Raw genomic sequence first — 20433 nt, 5'->3', positions numbered from 1 at the left:
CAGCGAGATAAGGAGAAAGGTTAGAATGGCGCTGGCGGTAAGGGCCAAGGCGGCGAAGCAAGCTGCCCCGGCAAGGCTCCTCGGAATCAAGGGAAACGTTCCAGGGGCCGTGAGAAAGAGGATTGCAATGATTAGAGTGATGGAGGAGATGAAGAGGAAACCAGCGAGCAGGAATTCCAGAAAGTCACTGACACCATGTGCATTGACGGGTGTGCATCTCTGCACTCCTCTCACCGCCAACTTAAACAGTGGGCGCGTGAAGTCAATGCCGTGGAGCCAGCGGCAGATTCTCGGAAGCCGCTCAAGTGGTCACGCACGCCCATCATCTTTGACGAAGAGGACCACCATGACCGCACCACTGCGGTAGGGTGTTTGCCGTTGTTGGCCTCCCCAATGATACTCAACCTCAAGGTTATAAAGATGCTGGTTCACGACGGGGCCGGGTTGAATCTGATTTCTCCAAAGGTCATCAGCAAACTGCAGATAGCAGAGGAAGAGCTTGAGGTTACTGGCACGTTTCAAGGAGTTAACCCCGGTAGGAGTCGTCCTAAGGGGAAGATCATGTTGCCGGTGACATTCGAGGGGGAGTTGAATTACCGGACTGAGAAGATCGTATTTGATGTGGTCGACCTCCCCCTGCCATACAATGGAATCCTTGGTCGCCCAGCACTGGCTAAATTCATGGCAGCTGTCAGGACCCCGATCCTAAGCCACATCGATCTAGCATGTAACACATCATATCACTTTGCACCCTCACGCACGGTATTCCCACAGGTGCCACCTTACCTGGCCCGGGACCGTTTGCGCCTTAGGGCTCACGTATATGATAGTGTGGCTAGCATCGATATGACAGAGAACATGGGCCGACATGACTAGTCATGAACCCAAAGTGGCACTAACTTACAGGGACAAGCATACATGACCTAGCAACGAATGTGTCGGTCATCAGCGAGTGAATGCAGGCGATGATGTGGATGATGTGGACTACCTTGAAGGAGTTCAGAAGCATGACATACTCGGATAGAATGGATGATGTGGACTACCTTGTTGAAGACAACGCAATGGATGATTTTGCTTATCATCGGAAATGGATGGGAACCATGGTAAGTCCACTTTGGAAGATGATCTTGGACAGCAACTGCTGAGAAGGGCAGCCCATGGGGAATTGGCACAATGGCGGTGCTAGCTGGGAACAAAATGCAACTGTTGGGAATGTTCCAACCATCATATCTGCCTGAGATTCAGATCCGATTGGTGATAGGATACTTCAGACTCAGCATGTCTGAAAAGAAAGTTTGCAACACAGATCAACGAGATGACGTTGCGAGATTCTCGGGAAATGAACTACGATAGTAAGCTCCAAAACATGAGTTGGTTCTGCTACACACATGTGAACACGCTGTCGCAGACCAGCATGACCACGTAGAAGTCTTATAATAAAACACTATCGAGTTCAGGTGGGGAACCATAAACGAGGATATTGAAGTCCTTTTATAAGCCCGGGTTAGCTCTTAAGAAGGAGCTTCTTCTCCTTGAACAATTCAATCAGTGGATTGGTGTGCTAGGGAATCCATATGGAGTGGAGGTAATTAATCTACCAAACCATAAAATACATTCGCACATGCATAACTGACTTGGGATGGTACCAGAGGAAACAAAACCAATCTTTCTCGAACTCACGGCGGCAACTTGCAACAAATGCACGTGAATCAAAGGAAGTCACTTCTTTCATCAAACATATCTTTCATGAACAAAACACGAAGAAATGCTTACACAAGTTTCCAACACTAGCTTGATGTCCGACAAAATCATGGAGAAGATAAGGATGTTGTCGATGGTCTCAACAACAATTTATTGAGATTTCCATAAAATGGAATTCCACGACTATGTGAACAAGGTGATAGCATTGGTCAGACCAAAAGGTATAATGGTGTATGCTCGAGGAATCAACCATGAGTAAGACAACATTATGAACATCGTTGGTACTGATTTGATTTGGTGATAGCCCATACTCAAATCAAGTTTTGATAAGACAATAGGTCCAACAACTGATCATAGGGACCAATCGATGATGATATCATCTTTCTTCAACTAACACACAACACAAGGATATCCCTTTGAAACGACTAAATTAGGTAAGCTTTTATCTTCCAACTCCCCAAGTTGTTGTTTAGCTTAACCAACTAGCTCAGGGGTATCCAACATGGATTCTCGGAGAAGGAGTGGTTTACAAGAAACCAACTTGATCACTCTACATAGCGATCAGGTGACAACCTGGTAACACTTCCGAGAAGATATTCGGAAAATCACGAACCAGCGATATGTTACTAAGCTCGAGAACAATCTTGCTTTTCAAGGCAAGACGATGTGATCAAAAGAGCAAGGGTTTGACAAAATCCTAACTCATCGATCTAAGGGTGCACCAACAAAAATGGACTAGGTAGCACGATCACTCCTAGGATGGTGATTCAAAACCAACACGCTAAGGATGAGAATATTGTCCTTTAACTACCAAGCAACGAAGTTGCTAGGAGTATTGATTTCACACATCATGATTCACTTGTCGGTATTCCGGTCGCAACAACACGGGAACCGAGGAATGAACAATGATGGCGAGAGGTATCACTGTATCAAGAATTCATAAGATGGTGTGCAATTCCCATGACATTCTTGACATAAGACGGTGATACTTCAGGGTAGAACAGAATCAAAAGCTGGATTGGCATTTTGATCCGCGATACACAACTATTTTGACCCAACCCTGGATATGGATGAGGTGCTGGAGTTTGTTTCTCCTAGTCATTCTGAAATAGAATGGCTTGACGGACCATAAGAGTAATAGGCATCGATAAACACGATTGCCAACTACTCCTTACTATCAATTGATAGACGAGGGCCAGAACACAACTAAAGAGGGACAACTCAAAAGAACATCTGATTTTCTGACTTGTGGATGCATAGATTAGTATGTCGAGAAAAAGCTAAACATTTCTTCCGGATAACCCATGCAGAAAGGTAGAACTGACATATTCACAATGTAGAACGAAGAACTCATCAAGAGCACTCTTATTGTGATCTTTTGATTCAAAGGAACTCGTGCCAAGGATGGTTCATGGTATTTGGAAGAATGATATACCACGGACCTTGAAGACTATCACAAAGGTTACTAATATCCTAAAGGTACGAGCAACACTATCAACACGAGGTAAGCAGAGTGAATCTTGGGTCAAGAACCCAGGAGCAGAATACCTACTACTAAATGGCACCACGAGATGCTTTCGAGAATGGTGGCCAGAATCATCACACCGGGAACACAAAACATGGCTAGATTACTAGGTGACTCCCTAAAACACCTAGGGTCATAATAATAGCTCCAACACATATGTCGAGGCAACAGAGTACCTCAACTCACCGATTAGTGTGATTAATCTGGCCCAAATGGACATCAAGAACATGGAGGAATGATTGCAAGTGCATAAGACTATCTAGAAACCTGGGATGACTCGGACAGCATAACGGCTGTAAATGCTCAAAAAGATTTGAGACATCCTGCAAAATAGTGGCATGACCACTCAGCATCACAATATCAAGGTTCTGAGGCCAGCTATGAACATACGGAAATAGTAGAAACTGAACTGAGACTTGAATCCATCAATCCTATAAGTCTATGGATTAGTAACACGTCATCCTGATAGATAGATGAGAAGGCCTAGTTCTTAATCCCCGTAGAAAAGAAGAGGTTGAATCAGATCAGAAGGGCATAAGGTAAAGAAGTAAAAGGAGCCTTACGTTCCCTTCCACAATCAATTCCCTTATATAACTAAAGCATTTCTAGACTCAACTTCAACCAGTTTGGCTTGGTAATCCTACAGGTAGTCAGGCTCTGATACCAAAGCTGTCAGGACCCCGATCCTAAGCCACATCAATCTAGCATGTAACACATCATATCACTTTGCGACCTCACACACGGTAATCCCACGGGCGACACCTTACCTGGCCCGGGACCGTTTGTGCCTTTTGGCTCACGTATATGATAGTGTCGCTAGCATCCATATGATAGAGAACCCAGGCCGATATGACTAGTCGTGAGCCCAAAGTGGCACTAACTTACAGGGACAAGCATACATGACCCAGCAACGAACGTGTCGGTCATCAGCGAGTGAATGCGGGCTGTAGATACTGGGCTAGCAGGACTCCGGGAATCCGGGCTGTAGCAGGCTAACAGGACTCCGAAAGACACCGCATGACATTTCCCCGAAGGGACAGACATAGGATCGAAGAAGGTCACATGCGGCCAGTCTAAGTGTTCTGGAGGAGTAGCAACTGGGCCAACAGGACTCCGGTAAACCGGGCTGTAGCAGACTACCATGGCTCAGTGAAAAGCACTAGACTACATTTCCCCATAAGAGAGGCTACCAAGGATAGACAACTAGGTTGTCAGATCCCACACATACTGGTCGAAGTCCCATCAATCGTTGCTGTTCTGGTGCGCAAAAGAAGGATCCAGAGATTCAATGGAACATCAGTACTAATACGGTACAGCTCAAAAATCTGCTTAGTCGTTGTCACACGAAGAATTCGTTTGCTTGCGTCGACGAAAAATACCAGGTGCTATTTACCCCATTTATTTCTAAAGCACATATTATTTCATCCGAACAAAATTACTTTGCCCTGCTGTATTTTATATGCAGGAGAATTATCCACTACAAAATGGTATTACACCACGGAGATGGCACATGTGGTCGTCCTTATTCAACGGACTCCCGCACCGGCTTACAATACCATGGCCGGCTTACTCGTCCGCACCGGCTTACAACGTCGCGGCCGACTTGCCCGCGTCCGTGCCGTTTTCAACGCCACGGCCAACTCTTTCATCCGTGCCGGTTTACAATGTCACGGCCGAATCTCCCATCGGCACCGGCTTACAAACGTCGCGGCCGACTCACCCGTCTGCACCGGCTTACAAACGTCGCGGCCGACTCACCCGTCTGCACCGGTTTACCACGCCGTGGCCGGTTCACCCGTGAGCGACTTCAACTTCACCTAGCAATCGTTAATTTCATGGAGGATTATTTCCGGCCTGGCACATCAGGTGATATCCATCTAAAATATGTTTTATTGGTACATATTATTTTTTATCAAAGAGCAGTTTATCTTTGTGTTGGTCTGCAATATTGTTGATGCAGGACAATTGTTTACTACATCAAAACGATGTGGTTAACTCGCTCATCCTCACTGGCTTACAACGCCACGGCCGGCTCATTTGTCTGTGCCGCCTCTGATGCTACGGTCGTCTTTACCGTCCGTCTCTCGCGGCCTGGTCTACATCAACCCACCGGGCCGTACCTGTCTGCATGAGTTGTTATTGAATATGAGCAAGTCACTGCTTGGGAAGCCCGGTTTTCTTCCAACAACTTGGAGGAAACTTATCATGTGTTATCAGCCGCCGTCTGCACTAGACGGCTCAATGGGCAGGCGCACAAGTCGCCGCCACTACGGTTTGGTTAACTTCAAAACATCCAGTTGGAAGGAACCATTGGCCGAGTTGCTGACACGGCTCATATGGGATCCTTTATAACCCGCCGCAGTCACTTCAACCTTCTGTGGATTCACATCGCGCTATCAACACCAATGATATACACCTTATGCTATGGTCAATATGGAGAATCTCAAAGCCAACTCCTCGAGTCGTCTTGAGACTCGGGGGCTACAATGATATGACTCGGCAGCATTGGTCGGTTTCAATGCATTCAAGAATTCCGGGTCATTGGAGGGAAAAATAACCCGGTCCCGGAGGCTACCGCCATATTGGTGAAAAGTTTAAAGGCCGTTAGAAAATTTCCGGCTTAAAAGAAGGATATCCGGTTTAAAATTCGGTTCAAGGGAAATTTATCCGCCACAAAGTTTTGAAGCTCTCAAATCCGGTTCAAAATCCGGTTCAAGGTAAATTTGTTTATCATAAAGTTTTGAAACTCTCAATATCCATTTTTTTCCGGTTCAAAAAGAATTTATCTCTCGCAAAAGTTTGAGTTCTCAGGAAAAATTAAAGGGACCAAAGAGAGTCTGTTTCAAAGCACAACTCAAATATAGGTACCCTGCTTTAATAACCACTGGGAGCTGATCGTATTCGAATTTAGCTTAACCCTTTGGGTGTGACCCTGATCATATTCGAATCGGAGTCGTTAAATATTATCATGATCACTAGGGGGCTTCCTATTCAAACATAGGTCGTATTCGAACCAAAGAGAACATAGCTGTCGATACCCTTTTGATCGGCACACTGCCGAGCTCATTGGGGAGTTTCTTGGTCATATTTGAACCATAGCTCAACCCCCTTTGGGAACCGACGTGGATCGTATTCGAATCAGCGTCGTTAAACAACTCTCAAGGTCATTTGGGGGCTTCCTGTTCAAACATAGGTCGTATTCGAACCAAAGAGAACATAGCTGTCGGTACCCTCTTGATCGGCAACGCCAAAGCCACTGGGGGCTATATGATCGTATTAGAATCTTAGCTTAACCCCTTTGGGACGGTTTTCTGATCGTATTCGAATCAGAAGCCTCAAAATTTTTGAAGTCTCTTTTTGCAAATAATTTTTGGGATTTTATTTGAAGCTCTTTTGAACACATCTAAAGTGTACATGAGTGGTTTCTATTTAAACCCGGTTTGATTTTCGATGATAAGTCGCCGGCTTATGACAATCATCATCTATGTGGAAGCATTGGCTTCTAAAGATTGGGTTATCATACTTACTGCACAGGTATCATAAGCCGGCAGTACAATTCAATATCACAGGTATGATATTGTTTATACATGATTATGTTTAAACCGGCCCTGGCTATGGACTTTAAGCTGCCGGTATGTTTTGAATTGCGTTGTTGGAATCATGTGCGTATCAAAGATTGGGTTATCACACTTACTGCACAGGTCATGTAAACTGGCAGTACAAATTCAATATCACAATGGTTATATATGAGATATTATGACCCGCCCTGCGGTAAACCGTCAAGGGATTTTGTGATCTACTTGTGTCCAGGATAAGACTACATTTGGGTGTGGTTACCCGCCCTGGCTTTTTGACGTTGAGTCGCCAGGGCATATGTTGTTTAAATCATGTGCAGGATTTACAGAGCTATGACTTACATAAATGATTAAATTCAAGCCCATCATCAAAGATTAAAATTGGTGTCTCAAAAGGGTTATCAATTCTTGATTTTCTCAAAGGCTATAAGCCGCTGGGTTATAAAAATTCCGGTTTACAATGGAGGCGTATTAAATCGTCATCGGCCAAGAGCCGCCGGGTATTTAAAGTCCGGGTTTACTTATCAACCGATGAGGTATTCAAAGTCGCTTTGGCGTAATGGCTATTATTTTATCAATGTATATAATTTATTCTACAATGGAAGGAATAGTCCCGAGTCGCTGCAGGCTTACGACCCGACACTTGGGGGCTACATTATTCAAAGTTGAGATTACATCAAATATGCAAGTCCCATGTCACTGCCAGCATGCACCATGGCACTTGGGGGCTAATGCAAAGTCATTTTTTGCTCAACTTATTGAAGACCCGACTCATCACATTCTAAATGAGCCGGCCCTTGGGGGCTACACGTTGCCGCTCCAGTTTACATGATCATATTTACAAAGTCCCTGCTCATTATTGCATAATGACCCGGCCCTTGGGGGCTACACTGGTTGAAGTTTTATGAGCATAAGGCAATTACAATTCCCAGGTTGCTGCAAGCATCACAACCCGGCACTTGGGGGCTACAGGTGATATACATATAAGGGGGGGAAATCTTCAAATTCTCAGTTTTGAGTAGATCAGATTGACCCGGTGTTTGCAACAATCATGATCCGGTGTCACCAATAATTATGACCCGGCGTCGGCAACAGTTATGACCCGGTGCTATCAATATTTACAAGCCGGCAATTTTGGTTATGATAAACCGACAAGTTCTACCTCTTCAAGCCGGCTGAAAGTCAGATGAGTATTTCAAGACCAATTTACTTTAAGCCGGCGCTTTGGAAGCCGATTCAAGTGGATTATTTCTTACAATATTTCTCTACAAGAGACCAATGCCAGCAAATTGACTCTGAAGCTGGCCTATTGACCCAGATTTCTCAAAAGAAGTATCTGGATTTTTTGCATTCACAAAGTTTGAACATATCTACTAAAGGAGATTTTCTATGAGTTCATGGGCATGTATCAAGAAAGAAATGACAAGGATTTAAAGATGATCAGGTGCCGGCTTACAAAAATTTAACCCGGAGCACAACCTATCAAGTTTGTTCTTGTGTTTATTTTACAGGTTCAGTTTAACATGGATGAATCCAAATCAAACTGGGGGCTAATATTGGGGATATACCCCGCGGTATGACCTGGCCGGAATTGGTGACTCACTGGTGACCCGCCCGGAGCTTGGCGATTCACAGATAACCTGCCTGATCTTGGCGACTCATTAGTAACCCGGCGGGCGGGTCAGATGGACAACAAGGCCCAAAGCCCAGAAGGCCGGCTCACGTTATGATGGGCCGGATTAAGAGGAAAGGGATGACGAATATTTCCTTTACGAGGAAGCAAGACCCAGACTTGTAATCAACTTGTAAGAGAAGATAGACTAGTCGTAGTCCTACTGGGACTCCACATGTAACCCGCCCCTCTAACTTATATAAGGAGGGGTAGGGCTCCCCAAAGAGGGACAAGTAACAAGAAATAATCTCTAGGGCTAAACACCGAGAGCCGGAGCCAGCGACTCTCCCGTGATCATAATGAGACCTAGCCTCAAACAGCACGTAGGGTTGTTACCGGATAATGTTTCCCGGGGCCCGAAGCTGTCTAAACCCTTGTCTTGTGCGTTGATCCGCCCTGCGTCTCTCATCCCAATCAACCCCTCTCAAGCTACTACATAGATGTGTTGGCCTCGCGACTAAGTCCTCACGCTAAGGACATCTGCCGTGACAATTCCACGACACATACCAAGCATTTCAAAACCATACACACAATATGCTCGATATGTGCAAATACAACATGGCATCACAACAAAACTGTACGACTCAAAGTATTTATTCATAAGGCTCCGAAGAGTCAGATATTACAAACATGGGTCTCATGACCCAGCATTCAAGTCATACAAGCAATAGCACATGCGGAAGCTTATATTGTCTGAGTACAGACAACTACAAATGAAAAAGGCTGAGAAGCCTGACTAACTACAAGACCCTGCCGAGGGCACAAGATCGTAGCTAAGGTAACAAGCTAAACGTCGAAGTCCACGCGGAACTACTAGCGAGACTGAAGTCTCTCTGCAAAAACATAGATTAAGCAAACATGAGTACAAATGTACCGTACCGAGCAAGACTTACATCAGAACTAACTACATATGCATCGGTATCAACAAAGGGGGTGGTGGAGTTTAACTGCAGCAAGCCAACTTTGACTCGGTGGCTATCCTGAACTACGTCTGCAAGTAACTCTTTTGAGGTCGCACACACGAGTCCACATATTCACCAACCAATACACCATTATGGATCCGCTCCCGTCTCCCTGCGAGAACGCCATCCATAGCACTCACGCTTATCTTGCGCATTTTAGAGCATCCACTTTCACTTGTCTATGAACTGTATAGGCAACCAAGTAGTCCTTTACCGCGGACGCGGCTATTCGAATAGATGATGTTAACCCTGCAGGGGTGTACTTCTTCATACTTGTTTCCACCACTTAGCGTCTGCACACGACATGTGCTCGACAGACTTCAAGCGAAAGTCGACGTGGGTGTAGACCATGACCTGACTAACCACACAAGTCTCTAGTCCAAGTTGATCGCCTATTCGGGTTCCATCCGCAAGGAAATCCGGCCGGGGTGTCCTCAACGGCCCCAAACGATGTGTACAGGGTTCTCGAGACACCAAACGGGCGCCCGGCATACCCGGCCACGTACCTACCGCATCACAGCCCACCCCGAGGGTCAGCGCTACGCACGGCCTCCAGTATACTACAAACACCAGAAACTACTTGCAACTCCTGGACAGAGGACAAGGGCGGTCGATAAGTCGAGCGGGGTTATATTTTAGGGCCCAATGCATGGTAGTAGCTGAATCTTAAATCACACATACAGATATCAGTGCTTAAGGATGGTTCCAATGAAACAACCCACCATGTACTCCTACATGGCCTCTCATCGATACCTTTACCAAATCGAGTTCACACACTTAGTTCATACACAGTAGGACATGTTCACCACTTTCCAGTTAATTCCCGATAAATCAGACCTGACTCAACTCTAAGCAGTAGCAGACATGACAAACAAGCATGAATGAATAGGCACATCAGGGCTCAAACAACTCCTACTCATGCTAGTGGGTTTGATCTATTTACTGTGGCAACGACAGGTCATGCAAGGGAGAAGGGGTTCAACTACCGCAGCAAGTAACAATTGTACCGTTGTTGACCTAATGCAGTAAAAGAGAGCAGAAGCGAGAGAGTGGGATTGTATCGGAATGAACAAGGGGGTTTTGCTTGCCTGGCACTTCTGAAGATAGTATTAGCTCTTCATCGGTGTCAATGATCACAACGTCGGAACAACGTCCACTGAGAGGGGACAAATACCGGCAAACAGAGAAGAACACAATCAATGCGATGCTCAATAGGATGCATGATCAGGACATGGAAAAATGAGTGTGTTGGGTTAATGCAACTACAACCAGATGGGTTTGAGCCATTTTGAACCAAAGTTCAACCCCAACTCATCTTAAGAATTTAAATAGTGCTTTTATCATGTTTTGATATAAACAGCAGGTTTAAGTTACTTTAACATGCATGAAACAAGTACAGATGGATAGATTGGATTTTTTGGATCATTTTTCATATATAAATCTTTGCATTTGGAGTTACAGATTAATTTCAATGATTTTTAGAAGTTAGCACTACTAGTCGCCAACCCGTGCATTCGCATGGGCTAGCCTACAAAAAAAGTGGTACTTCATTTTATATTTCCCCAAAGAATTAAATTCATCTGACGGCCTGGTTTCACTGCTTGATTTTATACTTCATACGTTTTGATTTACTTCACATATTAGATTTCCCTAAGTCAAAACATTGTGCATTTTGTCGGTGCACATCACTTATCTCTGGCTTGTATGTACAAAAGTATTTATAAATTTAGCAAAATAAGAAGGGTGACTATAATAGTAAGAATTTTTTTTCTATCTATTTTCGTTGTTCAAGGATATCCAAATCAATGTTTACCATCAAAATTAAAATGATGTATTAATAGAATTGACATAGTCGATGTTTGGACATTCGATATTTTGTTCATTAACAAACTATATGATGAAATCTTCACGATTTTTTAGTCTAATCTTCTCTGAGCATATATCTTGGCTCGATATGGCAATAGTAACAGTTGTCACCAATTATGAGTTGTATTGGTAACTTGTGCTTTAGGACACCCATTTCACAACCCAATGTGTCAAATCTTGTAAATTCCATGATGTGCATGTGTTTCATTGATTTGTCCAACATATGTAGCTAATAAAATGGTCTCGTATAATTGAAGCTTTGTTAAAGTATTTATGAAGATTTAAATCATGTTGACAATTACCATATACATACTTTCCCCATGCGAAGAACCAGGATGCATATCTGAAACTTTGGTCTCGAGCAAAAGAGTTAATGTGTTTTATATTTTGACCAAATGAAAGTAGTGGCCAAAATAATCTAAATATTAGCAATCATCTGCCGTCACTGTTGGATATGTGCCCTAAATTATTCTACCTTGTGCTTTTTACAACACCACATAGCATGGTATCATGGTATCATGTACTCTTGCAACCATAATATGAAAAGAACTGAGAATATATATTTGCAACTATATATTTACGGATTGAAACTTAAATAGTCTACACATACCATGGTATCCTGCAACAATGATGATGAAGTAAGAATATATATTTTTCTACTATAAAAATGTCTAAAATAGTTGCTTGATGGTGAGAAACATTGTTCTTATAGTTCATTAACAACATATTTATTAAGAAATATGGTCTCAAGGTAATAATTTTGGTACTGTTGGTGTTGATGCATGTTTCTAGCATCGACAGATTAATTGGCTGATCTTTCCTTTGTCCCAAGGTTAATTGTATTACATACATCCAGGTTATAAAACTCCAGGAGAAGATCTGTGAAAATGTAAAGATCCCTATATCAAACCTGGAACGGGCAATTTGACCGGCGCCTTCCAGACTATGAACCATGATTCCATGCACCTAGACTACGGTAGAGGCACAAATCAAAACGCTCGAGCTCGAGTACTACTTTGTTTCGATGTACCTCAAGATCAAAGGAGGTTAGGTCATGGTCATGCTAAAAATTCTATGAAAGGAAATACATAGGGGTTCTTGTAGGCCCAAACTTTCTACATGAGAAGAACAAATACCATGAGATAGATAGAAATACCTGAAAATCTGAGTAAATTTTGAAGGAGAATTTATCATGTACACATACTACTATTCATATTCAGTTTTTTCTTCTCTATTAGCCTTTTCTTATCATGCATATGCGCAAACACAAATATCTCTGACAACTTAATTCAGCACATATTCTTAAAAAAATGGCATTGCTTCCACTTCCATGGAAGAGAAGATACATGTTACAGTGGAATTTATATGGGTTAGTAGGAAGATATGATTGCACCAGTACACACACATACATGCATGGACGCACGCACGCACGAACCCACACTTGCATCCATGACGTGCATGATGTGTTCTGCAACCGAAGTTGTTTCTCAAATTTAATGCATCTGAAACCAAGATATAAATGTGTGAATTAATTAGTTGGGCAGAGTCTATATTGTCGTTAGTTTTTTTCCTAGATAAACAAAAGTCCATGTAAGGAACTAATATACAAAAAGATGCAGATCAAGTTCACGGTCAGGAGAAACTTAATTTTGTAATTTTGTTTATATTAGGCTAGTCTATTCGGATCTACAATCTACAATGTAAAAAAATCGACATCACTTTGTAGGTTCTTATTGTAAAATTATTTGAATTTAAAAATATATAGTCAACCATTAGAATTATCATAAAATTATTTAATCTAATTGCTACTCATGTAATCTTATTGTAAAATTATTTGAGTTCAAAAATATATAATCAACCATTAGACAATGTTTGCTTACATATCACAACACATCGATGCAAAAACCTGACTTCAATAGTTGTAAAGTTCCTCCTCTAGTTATGACAGAGAAATCAAGCAGCCACAACAGCAAAAGAATTATGTTATAGTTTTGATGATGTACACTACTCTACAAATATCAGAAAAAAAAAATCTATGTATTACAAATAGATTGTAACCGGACCACATCATTCATGTTCTTACCCATTTGGTAGCCTTTAGCCCTATATTCGAGTAGTTCTGTTGCAACTTATTGTATGTATATTTATCCTACATATACATGGACTAAGCAATTTATAAACGAAGGAATTGAAGATGAAAACACAAAGACTGTACTCTGAATTTGCACAGTTACTTGCGGTGCACCGAGATCATGTCGCAGGCAGAGGCTGGCGTCTTGTCCCTACAGCAAACTTGGTGGCCAACACCAGCATGCAGCCCAACGCCTTGCCATCACACACGTTGGCCCTAGTGTCCTTTGCTGTCGGACAAAAGCATTGGCCAAGCTTATCAATGAAGTTGATTAACCCAGGTTGTAGTGTACACGTATGCTTCCAGCCAATTGAAAGCTACTTAGCATTGGACAAAATCAATCCAGCAGCCTGCCACCAAAGCCAGATCATATACTTGTGTGTCTTGAAATTAAACCAAGCCTGCCACCAAAGGCAGATCATATACCAGGATGTCAATACAGTGAACACCCAAGCCTACCATAGTTCTCTAGCACGGCAGCCTCGTTAGCAGCTGTTAGAGATATATTTGGGATACTTGTATTTGGTAGTCTAGAATTTGTATCCGTCTCCTACCTTATCTTTAGGAGAGGCATCTTGCCCTTCAAGTCTTGTACTCAATATATACTCGCCCTCGAGGCTCAATAATACATCCATCATATTCCACCAATTCTCTCTCTCCCTTCCAACATGGTATCTATCGTAAGTCGATCCTAAACCCTACCCGCCACCACTTCCGCACCCGCGCGCCGCCCCGGGGGCGGTCGGCCTCCATGACCGCCGCCGGGGGCCGCGCCGCCCGTACCTAGGGTTCGTCCGCCGGCCTTGTTGCCCGGCTGCCCTAGAGAGTCTTTTTTCCCGATCCTTTGATCCGGATTTTCTCTCTCTCGCCGGTCGCCTTGATCGGCGCCTACTTTTTGGTTTTCCGGTCTATGTGATCCGGTTTGCGTCGCCCACCGCCGCCGTCGACCCCGTGCCCCTCTACTCCAACACCGGCGCGATTGGCCGGCTTCTTCACCGACCCGGCGACCTCGCGCGTCATCCGCGCGTCTGCCCGTCGGTCGCCCCGACTCGGCGGCCTCGCGCGTCATCCACGCGTCAGCCCGCCAGTCGCCCCGACCCGGCGGCCCTTCGCCGCCGCCGTTCGCGCGACGGCCCGCTCGTCGATCTACGCCGACTGTCACCGCCCTGCTCCGAACGAGACTCCTGCATCACCCCGACCCGGCGGCCTCGCGCCATGCGGCGGCCAATCATAGCCGCACTGCCGCCCACCGCCGCCGGCTTCATCTCGGACTCCGCCGCCACCACGCCTCCACCGAGCGGCGTCCCCGACCTCGCGTGCGATCGGCTTGATCACCCGCTCGCCGATGCGATCCGCCTCATCTACGCCGCGCGACCGACCTGGCCCGTCGGTTACGCGCGCCTCCGCAGGTCCCGTGAAGATCGTCCCCGAGTTCAGCGCGCCTCTCCACCGATTGAGCATCGGGCTGCCGCTGCATCGCCCCGTCGGGCCGCAGCGCCGCCGCCCCGTGGTTCTTCTCCCGACTGCACTGACCCGCGTCACCGTTGCCCTGCAGCCAGGAGCGCCTGGTGAGCGCTGGGGCGGGGGCCGAGGATGCCCGGGGCGGGGGGCCGCGGCACGGGCATGCTATATGCGTGCACGACCCCCGTCCAGGGGTTATAGCCACCGGCCCAGGGTGGCGGGGGCTGCTGCTGGGGAGCCTGACCGCCACTGCCGCCCCCTTTGCCGCCGCCTTGGCGTTGGCCGCCGCGACCGCGGCGACGGTTGCCGCCGTTCCCACCGGTGCGCGGAGGTTGGGGCGGCTGCGGCACCGGCGTAGGGTGCGGGACAGCCGGAGGACGGGGCGCCGAGGGTGGTGTAGAGGCGCCGGTGGAGAAGCCGGCGGCGAGCGCGGTGTGGACGGCGCGGGTGCGGAGGTGCTTCATCCGCCGCTCCTCAAGGCGAAGATAGGCCACCGCCCGCTCGTAAGTAGGGTTGGCCATGAGGGTGAGGTTGGAGGCGGCGTTGCCGAAGTCCTCGTTGAGGCCGGCGGTGAGCGTCGAGAGGAGAAGCTCGTCGCCCACCTTGAACCCGACGTCGTTGAGCTCGTCGGAGAGGGTCTTGAGCCGGAGACAGAAAGCGTCGATGGTGGAGCTGTTCTGGTGGCACCCAAAAAATTCCTGCTGCAAGAAAACAATCCGTTGGAGCTTGTTGTCGGTGAAGAGGCCATTGATCTTGGTCCACACCGTGTAGGCATCGTCCCCATCGCGAACGACGGTGTGGAAGATGTCCGGAGAGACGGTGAGGAAGAACCACCGGATGAGGGTGGCGTCAATGGCGAGCCAGTTGGCGTCGTGGGCGCCGGCAAAGAAATTGGTGAGACCGTCCACATGATCACGAAGGTTGTACTCACGGAAAAGGAGATTGAAGTAGGTTTTCCAAGCATAGTAGTTTGCGGAGGCGTGGGAGAGGATAATGGGGACGTGATCGGAGAGGTGGATGTTGCGGATGTCGGCGGCTTTGGGCTCATCGGGCTCGGACCCATAGGAGGTGTCGAACGGGTTGCTAGGAGGGGCGCGGGAGGAGGAGGAGGAGGTGCCGAGGGCTGACATGGCAGAAGGAGGGGGTGGCGGCGCGGGATGGGAGCGGGGAGGTGTTTTAGGGTTTTGGGAGGGAGGCGGCTCGGGGGGGAGCGGCGTGGTGCGGCGGGGTAGGGTTGTGGGGGAGGGAGAGAGGCGGCGCGGCGGCCGGGATGGCGGCGACGCGGGACAGCGGGAGCGGCGGCGGCCTGGGGAGGCGACGGCGGCGCGGCTAGGGCTCGGGACCGAGGGTTAGGCTGATACCATGTAGAGGAATAGGCTGTTGAGATATGTATTTAGCACATGTATTCTTGTACTCCAAGTCTCCTCCTTGTGTATAGTTGAGGATATGACTTGCCCTATGTACTATATATACTTGTGCGTATGCACCCATCAATACATTGAGAGTTGCATCATATTCCTTTACATGGTATCAGCCTAACCCTCGGTCCCCCAGCCCTAGCCGCGCCGCCGTCGCCTCCCCAGCCGCCGCCGCTCCTGCTGTCCCGCGCCGCCGCCTCCCCGGCCGCCGCGCCGCCTCTCTCCCTCCCCCACAACCCTACCCCGCCGCGCCTCCACCCTCCCCGCCGCACCATGCCGCTCCCCCCCGAGCCGCCTCCCTCCCAAAACCCTAAAACACCTCCCCGCTCCCATCCCGCGCCGCCACCCCCTCCTTCTGCCATGTCAGCCCTCGGCACCTCCTCCTCCTCCCGCGCCCCTCCTAGCAACCCGTTCGACTCCTCCTACGGGTCCGAGCCCGATGAGCCCAAAGCCGCCGACATCTGCAACATCCACCTCTCCGATCACGTCCCCATTATCCTCTCCCACGCCTCCGCAAACTACTATGCTTGGAAAACCTACTTCAATCTCCTTTTCCGTGAGTACAACCTTCGTGATCATGTGGACGGTCTCGCCAATTTCTTTGCCGGCGCCCACGACGCCAACTGGCTCGCCATTGACGCCACCCTCATCCGGTGGTTCTTCCTCACCGTCTCTCCGGACATCTTCCACACCGTCGTTCGCGATGGGGACGATGCCTACACGGTGTGGACCAAGATCAATGGCCTCTTCACCGACAACAAGCTCCAACGGATTGTTTTCTTGCAGCAGGAATTTTTGGGGTGCCACCAGAACGACTCCACCATCGACGCTTTCTGTCTCCGGCTCAAGACCCTCTCCGACGAGCTCAACGACGTCGGGTTCAAGGTGGGCGACGAGCTTCTCCTCTCGACGCTCACCGCCGGCCTCAACGAGGACTTCGGCAACGCCGCCTCCAACCTCACCCTCATGGCCAACCCTACTTACGAGCGGGCGGTGGCCTATCTTCGCCTTGAGGAGCGGCGGATGAAGCACCTCCGCACCTGCGCCGTCCACACCGCGCTCGCCGCCGGCTTCTCCACCGGCGCCTCTACACCACGCTCGGCGCCGCGTCCTCCGGCTGTCCCGCACCCTACGCCGGTGCCGCAGCCGCCCCAACCTCCGCGCACCGGTGGGAACGGCGGCAACCGTCGCCGCGGTCGCGGCGGCCAACGCCAAGGCGGCGGCAAAGGGGGCGGCAGTGTCAGTCAGGCTCCCCAGCAGCAGCCCCCGCCACCCTGGGCCGGTGGCTATAACCCCTGGACGGGGGTCGTGCACGCATATAGCATGCCCGTGCCGCGGCTCCCCGCCCCGGGCATCCTCGGCCCCGGCCCCAGCGCTCACCAGGCGCTCCTGGCTGCGCCTGCCGGCGCATATGGCGCGTACGGCGCCCCTCCTGTCGCGCCCCCTTCGGCGCTCCCGGCGCGTACGGCGCCCCTACTACGACCGGGCCCTTCTAGCGGCACTGCAGCAGCCGCCGCCATACTCAGGTGGTGGCGGCGATTGGATTATGGACTCCGGCGCCACCTCCCATATGTCCGCTCATCCGGGTAACCTCTCCTCCGTCCATCCCACTTCCACTCCATCTCTCATCATCATCGGTAACGGTGTTGGTCTTCCCATCTCTCATGTCGGTTCTGCACCCTTTCCCTCTAACTCTCGCCCTCTCTCTCTTAATAATGTCATTGTTTCTCCTCATCTTATTCAGAACTTAGTTTCCGTTCGTAATCTTTCTCGTGACAATTTTGTAACTGTGGAATTTGACGAAGTTGGCTTTTCTGTTAAGGACGCTCGCACCAGGATGATTCTTCACCGCTGTGACAGTCCCGGCGACCTCTACCCAGTTCAGTCGCCGTCATCTCCGGGTGGTCCTCGCGCTTTTTCCGCAGGCATCGATCTTTGGCATGCTCGTCTCGGGCATCCTAGCACTTCTTCACTTCGTCAAATAATGAGAGGATTTTCCTTTTCCTGTAATAAAACGGCCGCTCACTCCTGTGAAGCCTGCCGGTTAGGCAAACATGTTCGCCTTCCTTTTAGTTCCTCTTCCACAGTTGCATCTTTTCCGTTTGAGTTGATTCACAGCGATGTATGGACCTCTCCAGTACCTAGTAATTCTGGTTACCTCTATTATCTCGTTTTACTAGATGATTACTCTCACTTTGTGTGGACATTTCCTCTTCGTAGGAAATCCGATGTTGCCGCCACCCTAATTGCATTCTATGCTTATATCTCCACACAGTTTGGGCGACCCATACTCGCACTTCAGACCGACAACGGGAAAGAATTCGACAATCTCACCATCCGCCACCTTCTTTCCTCCCACGGCACCGTGTTCCGTCTCACGTGTCCATACACCTCCCAGCAGAATGGCCGTGCCGAGCGCATCCTACGCACCCTCAATGAGTGTGTGCGTACCCTTCTCTTCCATGCCTACATGCCCTCTCGGTTTTGGCCAGATGCCCTCGCCACCGCCACCCTCCTCCTTAACCTCCGGCCATGCCGTCCGCACTGGAACTATGCGCCTCACCATCTCCTATATGGCGCGTCCACGACGTGTCCCCGGGCCTGGCAAGCCTGGTGCGGCGCTTCGTCAACTTCGTCTTCGACCGTCTACGCATGCCCGGTGCTGGTAACACCGACGCGTGCCTTCATCTACGATGTGTCCCCGGGGTTGGCAAACCCGGCGCGACGCGTCGTCAACACCATTCTCCTTCCTGGCGCATCACTTCTTCGACACCACTGCGCCCATGACTAACTCGGCGCCTCCTTGCGCCTGCGGCTCCATGGCGACTCCCTCGACACCGGCTACCCCGACTCGACATCGACCACGGCGTTCTTCGCATGGCTACCTCGACCACGGCTACACCACCCTACGCTCTCGGCTACATCGACATCGGCACAAAGGGCTATCATCCGCTTGAGCAACTCGTCGGCTTCCTCTACAGTCAACGCGTCCGCGACGCGACACCGTCCACGACGCTCCCGCTAGGACTGCGGGGGGATGTCAGTCCGTCGGCTGCTCTTCTCTCCAGTCTGACCATTCGCGACGGTCCTATTGTTCGCAACGCCACCGCTACGACTGCGGGGGGGGGGGGGGGGGGGGGGATGTTAGAGATATATTTGGGATACTTGTATTTGGTAGTCTAGGATTTGTATCCGTCTCCTACCTTATCTCTAGGAGAGGCGTCTTGCCCTCCAAATCTTGTACTCAATATATACTCGCTCTCGAGGCTCAATAATACATCCATCATATTCCACCAATTCTCTCTCTCCCTTCCAACAGCAGCGACGGTTGTCCGATCTGCTCCAAACAATTGGTCGTACACCTCTGCCTCTGCATCAACCATCGTGAGATTAATTCATCTTGGTATATGCTGGAGCTGGATATGTGATCAAAACATGGAAGCTGATGGGATTCATGATTCATAAGATCGAGGTGGAATAGGTACACAGATGAGGAGGCTGGGTTAGATCATACCATCTTTTTAGATTGATTCTAGCATGGATGCGAACTTCTGAAACTCCATGATGTGCCGGTCAGGAAAGGCAGCGAGTGAAGGATACAAAGGAGACAGGGGATTTGTTCTTGGCAGAAGGCTCGTGGAACACTCGAGGAGGGGCGAGGAGGAAGAAGAGGAGAGGAGGGATGAGGACGCAATCAGCCACCAGGTCGTGAGGAAATGAGATGGTGCGTCTAGAATTTGAAGTGAAATTCGATAGAAGTAGATATTGTATACTTATAGGACTCTAACCAAGATTGATTAGCAGTGTCTCGGTGATCTCGTATTTCCTTGCTCATCACGGATGCCGTCTGCATGTATGTACCAAACAAATTATATTACAGAGATTGTTTGCACCAACATGGCAGTGCAATTAGTGGTAGTGTTTGACCAACCATGCACGCCATAGCACCAGCACGAGCCGACATGGCCGATGGTGTATCCACTGCATAGCCTAGAAGTAGCAGCAGCGTGTTGATGGCTAGGGCCTGCGTTGGCTTGTTGACATACGTGGACCAGCTTGAATAACAATGGTGGAGCGTGCTCCGAGGAAGATTGAGATAGAAGTTATTTAAAATTAAGTTTT

The sequence above is a fragment of the Aegilops tauschii genome, chromosome 7 (assembly GCF_002575655.3).
Source record: "Aegilops tauschii subsp. strangulata cultivar AL8/78 chromosome 7, Aet v6.0, whole genome shotgun sequence".
Classification (NCBI taxonomy): domain Eukaryota; kingdom Viridiplantae; phylum Streptophyta; class Magnoliopsida; order Poales; family Poaceae; genus Aegilops; species Aegilops tauschii.
The sequence above is the reverse complement of the archived record's forward strand: the minus strand, read 5'-3'. Positions refer to the sequence as shown.